This window comes from Macaca thibetana, chromosome 2 (genome assembly GCF_024542745.1).
Source record: "Macaca thibetana thibetana isolate TM-01 chromosome 2, ASM2454274v1, whole genome shotgun sequence".
NCBI classification, from domain to species: Eukaryota; Metazoa; Chordata; class Mammalia; order Primates; family Cercopithecidae; genus Macaca; species Macaca thibetana.
This window is the reverse complement of record NC_065579.1, coordinates 81347681-81354300: the sequence shown is the minus strand read 5'-3', so window position 1 is coordinate 81354300 and position 6620 is coordinate 81347681. Positions and strand designations below refer to the sequence as shown.

Below are 6620 nucleotides of genomic sequence, written 5' to 3'. Positions count from 1 at the left end.
ACACAAGACAGGAATAAAAAGTCTCTGAGTCAGAATTTCAAAATTGCTTTTGAGAATAAAAAACAGTCCTTTTCATTAAAGTGGGGGCTTTAATGCAGACGCAGTGAGGTGAACTGCACAACTACTGCACATAAAATGTAGGAGCCCAATATTTGATCCCTTTGATTCATCAGAGTTTTGGGCTCAAGAATCACGGTGAGAAAATGAACTTCAGCTTAGTGAGCAAACCAGGATTTACAACAGCAAAATATATAGGTGCAAATTATGTAGAGCATGAGTTATTCTTTCTTTTGTGAACAAAGGACATTTTTCACAGCATAAGTCTTTGTTATGAATATCTCTATATACTGCATAGACATTTTTCACACCCCCACCAATTTTGTGAAGAGACAGTAAGTCAGGGAGTTACCTAATTTGTGTCAAAAACAAGGAAAAGATGTGTCAACAAGAGCATTTTTTCTTTTTTCCATTCCAGTGACAGGTTAGCACTCCAACTGTTGCTGATCTGTTGGAATTTCCTGTTTCCTCTTTCATTGAAATGTTTTCTCTTTTCTGTTGAAATAATAAATTGGAACCAGTGAGGCAGGGTAGGACATGACAACTCGGGACAGCAAATGGCATCTAAAACAATTGTCCATAGTATACAATGGATGTAGTAAAATCTATCTATCCAGACTCAATAGAACCACATTTTTTCTTAGAGATTCACAATAATAACTAGAAGTTAAAATCATAAGACTTTGATCATGATATGAAACAAATTAACTTATGCCCAGTTTAGTTTTGGTGTTAAATGACATCTTTAAGAATTGTTTGACCGTGAATGAGATGAAGGGTAGCCTTCTGTCAACCAAAATAAACATTTCCAAACATTCTAGATCAATAGATGATTCCTCTGTGTACCTTTTTTCTTCCCCCTCTTTGTTCCTCCCACTCTCCCATTTGCTTTCCTTTCCTTCTGCAAGATTGCTTTCCTGTCATTGCTTCTTGCACCCCAGACACTCTGGAGGGACACCTTGATTATCACCGAAAACTCACCTAAACATTTGTTCACAGACAATGTGGTCAGGAGAAAAGAAGCAGTGGAGCTGTTCTCCATTTAGTGCAGTGTAGAGAACATCACCCTAGGGGGAAAAAAAAAAAAAAAAAAAAAAAAAACAGCTGGAGCTAGCCACCATTCTACCAGTAACTTTTTATGAAACTATGGGCAAAATGTTTAAAAGTCTTGAGGCATAAGCTGCTTTTCTGAAAACTAGGGATAGTGATCTCTCCTCTGTCTGAAGCTCATCTCTTGAGAGTTTTACAGTTATAATCAGAAAGGGCCCTCCCATACCTCTGTTCTTTTTTTGGCAGTGATCTTAGACTCCAAAAGCTGCTCTGTGGAGCCTGCAGTCAGTTGTGTCTGTGAGCAACCACTTTAGTCACCACCTGACTAACCACGTGTTTCCAGAAATGTACTCTTTATTCAAAGGCTTCTTCAAAGAGTATCTAACAGTAACTCAGATACATGGTATTTACTTGCTTTGAGTGACTCTTCAGTACTTCTTCTGATATGGTTTGGCTGTGTGCCCACCCAAATCTCATCTTGAATTGTAACTCCCACAATTCCCCTGTGCTGTGGGAGGAACCTGGTGGGAGGTGATTGAATCATGGAGGCCGATCTTTCCTATGCTGTTCTCGTGATAGTGAATGAGTCTCATGAGATCTGATGATTTTAAAAAGAGGAGATTCCCTGCACAAGCTCTCTGTTTGCTTGCCACCATCCAGGTAAGATGTAGCTTGCTTCTCCTTGCCTTCTGCCATGATTGTGAGGCCTCCTCAGCCACGTGGAACAGTAAGTCCATTAAACCTCTTTCTTTTGTAAATTGCCCATTTTCTGCTATGTCTTTATCAGCGGCATGAATACAGACTAATACATCTATCTCCCTTCTCAAAAAAACAAAAAACAAAAAAAGAAGAAGAAGAATTAGAAACATTTTTTTCTCTCGAAGACATTTTCTTATTTATATAAATTCTGTCTCTCAATCAAATCTGAGTGTCTTTAACATTCTGTAAGCAGACATTTTTTAATACACTTTACCCAGCTGCAGCCCAATTATTAATTTGACAGAAAATCACTCAGGACAACAGAAATTGAGTCCCTAACACCCACCAAATATTTAAAAGTACATAATGTTGCTATGTGAAGATACTCAACAAATATGGAACATAGTTTGTGATTTCAAAAACTTTATAACCCACATTGGGAAGATAATATTCATTGGATTTTAGAATAAGAAAGGATTATAAGTCCGCTATTTTCTAGATGGATCAGGAAATAGTCTACCATCCCAAGAATAAAATAGAGGGGAGAAAAAGATGATTTGACCACTGCAAAATAAACTAAGTTCCCTTTCCTACCCTCCAATGCTGTTATGCTGCACAGATGATCAGCAGAGGCCATTGTGGCAGATCCTAGTGCAGGTCTCATGTCGCTGGTTGTAGGCATCTAAAAAAGGAAGAGCACTGCAGAGAGGGCTCCTGCGTGCCTTCCAGCATTGGAGGCATATGAAGCCTGCAGGAAGGGGTGGAACAGGCACTTTGATGCGGAGGTGCCAAAGGGGTCTCAGATCAACACGCTCAAGCAAGTCCAGTTACAGCTATGGAACTGTGACTCCTGGACCACAAAGTGATCCATCCACAAGATGATTTGAGAGGTTTATATCATTTTGTCATTTGTTGTTTCTGTTTTTTCAGATATGACTGGCAGTCACTATGTGACATAGCCAAATCAATCTGAATGTATTATTAAGTAGTATTTTTGTTAAACTTTTAATTTTAGCTTTACTGTAATATGCTTGTGGTGTGCTTTTTATATTCCTAGGAGTAGTGCAAAGGGAAAGCTCTGCCACCTGACAATTTCCCATGAAAGTAATTATCTGTTGGTTGTACATGGATGCAAATGCCACAAGAGCTTTTACTGCTAGAGGAGTGGGAAATGGAAGAAAAGACCCAGAGATGAGAGAATACTAGAATGGAATGTAACATCAAGACACATATTTGAATTATTAAAAAAGATTGAAATACATTGCAACTGAGCTGCAAGGATATCAGAGGCCAACACCTACAGAGAAAAATTCAATATTAAACAAGTGATGGCAGCTTTAAGTTCAATTGGCATTGAGAAGTCTCCTTGGGCAGGGAGGAAGCAGAACAGGCACTGATGAGGGTTAATATTCAGTGGAGCTAGAAAAGGCAATCCTCTATGATCCAAGACATTTTTTGCTCACCTGCTGGATGATATTTAAAATTTCTTTGACTTTAGTATTTGGAATTTTGCTTCAATGCTTGATTAAACATATATTTTTGGGTTTCAATAGCCATTCTTTTTCTCTGTACCAGACAGATCAAGTGAAGTAGTCCCATTCAGGAGGAGTACCACCAAACCAGTAACCAGAGACATTCATTAGGGTCTACCTAGATTTGAACATGTTTGTAATTAATACCCTAGGATGGCTATTTTTATGTGTCAACTTGACTAGGCTATGATACCCAGATAGTTCATCAAAAACCAGTCTGGATGTTGCTGTGAACCTATTTTTTAGCTGAGATTAACATTTAAATCAGTAGACTTTGAATAAAGCTGATTGTTCTCCATAATGTGGGTGGGCCTCATCCAATTAGGTGAAGGCCTTAAGAGAAAGAAAAAAAAAAAGACTGCGATCTCCTAAGGAAGATGAGATTCTGCCTCCAGACTGCATTCAGACTCAAACTGCAATGTCAACTCCTCCCTGTGTCTCCAGCCTGCTGGCTTTCCCTGCAAATTTCAGACCTGCCAGCACCAACAATCATGTGAGCCAATTCTTATTTTAAAATCTCTCTCTCTCTCTCTACAGACACATGCGCACACACACACACACACACACACACACACACATCCGATTTGTTCTGTTGATCAGGAAAACCCTGACTAATGCATATCCCCTATAACCCCTTAGGGTTTAGATACAGAACTTGAAATAGAAAGAAATTTATTTGAGTGATGAGAACACATGGACATACAGTGGGGAACAACACACACTGGGGCCTACCGGAGGGTGGAGGGTGGGAGCAGGGAGAGGATCAGGAAAAATAACTAATAGATACTAGGCTTAATACCTGGGTGATGAAATAATCTATACAACAAACCCCTATGACACGTTTACCTATGTAACAAACCTGCATATCCTGCACATGTACCCCTGAACTTTAAATCAAAGTTAAATAAAAGAAATTTATTTGAGTATAATAAACTCAGAGATTGAGTAAATAATAACCTTTTGTTAAACAATTTAAATTAAACCTAAATAACTGATTAGAGGAACACTAAATATTTTTGAACTAAGTTTTGAATACGGGATCCCAGCAACCCAATCTTGTTACCTAGATTCATGATTATTCTCTTTCCTTTTTACCTTTTTGTTTTATGGTCTATTGTCTTGTAAGTTTCTGAACTAATAACTGGTAGTCAGCTTTTGTGGAGGTTTTGCTATCTCTCCAGAAATTTCTTACATACTCCCTCTGCATTCTCTTCCTTTCCTGACTATTCTTTTCTTAGAAAGGAGTCGCATTGTGGTGAAAAGATCAATGTCTTTGAAGTAAAAAAAAAGAAATGTTCATTTGAATCCTGAATCTGAAGAAAACACCAGCTGTGGAAACTTGTCCAAGTCATTTAACCTCTCTAAGCCTCAGTTTTCTCATTCCTCAAGATCCTCACAAAGACAGTACTCAGATTAAATGAGGTAACAAACGTTCATACCCTAGTGTTTATATAGGAAGGCACTGACTTCCATGTGAGGTGACTGAAGCCTAGTAAACAAGCTTCTTGGTTTCTTTACTTAAAAAGTCCCTGATCGTAAAAATATCAACAAACATGTAATTTAGAAAGCAAAGAACATCTCTGCTATACTTGGCAGCTGCAAAGAAAGTCAAAAGGAATATATTATTCAACGTAGTCTAACTTCTCTAACAAACAACTCCCCAGTTGCAGCAGCTTGACATAGTGAAATTGTTATTTCTTGCTCATGTCACAGTGCAGTGTGGGATGATGGAGGGACTCTGTTCCACATTCATTCATGAACCCGGGCACCTTCAATCTTGTGGCTCCACCCTCATATTGGCCCTTAAAGTTCTTTCTTTTAAGGTAGCTAATGAGAAAGAAAGGCAGAAAAGAGAACCTGATGACCACACAAAGGAAGTGTACGTAGGTCATTTCTGCAAGTGGCGTGTGTTGCTCCAGCTCACACCAATTGGCCAGAATGCCACTGCATAACCTTACCTGGAACATGTAGTGTCGCCCTGTGCCCAGGGAGACAAAAACAACAATGTTGGTGAACTTGGGCATACATTCCTGTCTCAAGAGCCATAAAGACCTGTTAGATTAGTTCTTTCAGATTTGTTTGTTCTTAACTGTTTACTCTCCATTACTCATGCATATCCTTTGATCTATGTTCAGGCCTTTGATTTTATGTAAATGCTTAGGCGTACACATTTTCCTATAAGCAGAACTTAATAATGAGAAAAGAGGTAGACCAGAAGTCCCTTAGTGTCTAAAGTAGAAACAAAAAGATAGCTGTTAAGACAGAAGATAAAAAATAGGGAGTCTCAGAGTGCAAAAGGAAGTGATACATTTTTTGAGGTCTATCCCGATGGGACTTTTCCTGGAGGCTGCACGTTGTTGGAAATGCCTCATAGAGTTAACTCTGTGGTTTTACTTTCTTCACAGGACTCTTGTTAGATCTGTGGGAAGGAACTACAAGACAGTTGCTATAAGTATGAAAAAGACAGTTACTAAATGTATGAAAGACCTGGTAATTTACTTTTTTACCTTGGGTATTGGCATATTCCATATTCTGCAATATTCTTGAGTGTGATCGCTTAGGAATGAATATGATTTGAACTCACTCAGGTTTAGAGAGGTGTCAAATTGAGAACTAGGCAGATCCACCTACACTAAAAAATGACCCTAAAGTAAATTGGTTGAAGAAATTAGATCTTAAAGATTCCTGATTTTTCCAAAGGTAAATTTTGAAGTCTTCATCAGTATATCCATATTAAAAGGAGATGACAGAAGCCAAAATCAAAGAGTTATGGCCTGACAGGACAACTGCATTAAAATAAGCATCAGTTTCATTCAAAAGGGCTAACTTGAAGATAAATCTTTTGAAGATAAATTTTGACTGCAGCTCTTTAGAGGATCTAAAGTGACCTTGATGGACAGTGGAAGAAATTGCAACATGGAATTACTTGAATAAAAATCTATTGACTTTAAATAATTTCGCCTAATGTTACATATACACAGTTAAAACGAAAACACCTCTTTACACTGTTAAAAAAAGAAAAAGAAAATAATAGATTTTCACATTGCCCCACTGATGCCATCAAAAGTCTATATAATCACTAGAGTCAAGTATTAGAAATGCTATCTTCTGTGGCCACATTCCCTTGCAAGGCCCATTAGTCCCTAAATTGTCTCCCTGGGCACATGGCAACACTACATGTTCCAGGTAAGGCTATGTGTTGAGAAACAGTAGTGCTGGCTAAAGCCTCACAGAACATCTGGTGAAATTCATCTATTTGCAGGCTGCAAATGCCTATAGCAG

General features: G+C 38.3%; 1 non-coding gene across 1 annotated transcript; it reads left to right on the top strand.

Moving 5' to 3' along the window:
• The first annotated feature begins 5650 nt into the window (after positions 1–5650).
• On the top strand, positions 5651–5783 carry LOC126949522 (small nucleolar RNA SNORA18). The gene has a single exon (XR_007723801.1). It is a non-coding gene; the product is annotated as a small nucleolar RNA SNORA18 (small nucleolar RNA).
• Positions 5784–6620: the final 837 nt, after the last annotated feature.